Source organism: Tupaia chinensis, unplaced genomic scaffold (assembly GCF_000334495.1).
Source record: "Tupaia chinensis unplaced genomic scaffold, TupChi_1.0 Scaffold000477_1, whole genome shotgun sequence".
Lineage (NCBI taxonomy): Eukaryota > Metazoa > Chordata > Mammalia > Scandentia > Tupaiidae > Tupaia > Tupaia belangeri.
The window spans coordinates 1,287,157-1,287,842 of NW_006159986.1; the positions used below are offsets into that span (position 1 = coordinate 1,287,157).

The 686-nt window shown below is 48.3% G+C and overlaps 1 protein-coding gene across 1 annotated transcript in view; it reads right to left on the minus strand.

Annotated features, from left to right (window-relative positions):
* Positions 1-686, minus strand: part of GSDMB (gasdermin B) — a 16,249-nt gene that overhangs the window by 13,639 nt on the left and 1,924 nt on the right. The window lies entirely within an intron of this gene.

Sequence of the window (686 nt, forward strand, 5' to 3'; positions counted from 1 at the left end):
GAAAGAAAGAAATACCAGCTTTAGGGAGAAGGGGATTGGCTCAGGATGTTCAGTCTTCTACCTTAGGCAACCTGGGGTCAATGAAGAGTCGAAGGTTCCAGGACAACCCAGACCTGAGATGGTTTACCCAGAAAAGGGAAGCAGGTAAGGGAGCCGGAGTGTCTGCCCATGTGGCTAGAGAGAAAAATCAATCAGGACAGAAAATTCCCTGCGCAAGGTAATGTAGGCAGGAGATTTCCAGTGGGGGATGTCTAGCTGATTAAGCCACATCCGACAGAGCCAATGAGATGAGAACCATCAGTGGGCCCAGCCAGTGATCAGCCAATATGACCTAGATTCAAAACTTATAAACCTCACTGAACGCAAGTGCCCCAGCCTTTGAGCCACTGTTTCTTTGCCTGCTCAGGCCCGCTCCTACCTCTCTGGAGTGTAAAGTACTTTCGCTTTTACTTAATAAACCACTTTTTCCTTTCACTATCAGTGTGTTTTGTTCAATTCTTTGTCCAAAACACTGAGAACCTGGACATCATCACAGAAGCCATCTCGCGATACCTTCTGATTTTAGAAGGTGAGGCAGCCGTGACACAGTAAGAAAACGTGAACGCCACAGATCCCAGATCTCCTCTGCCTTCGTGGAACCCATGCAGGGAAAAGATGGAGCATGGATTGCCCCAAGCAGGGACAGT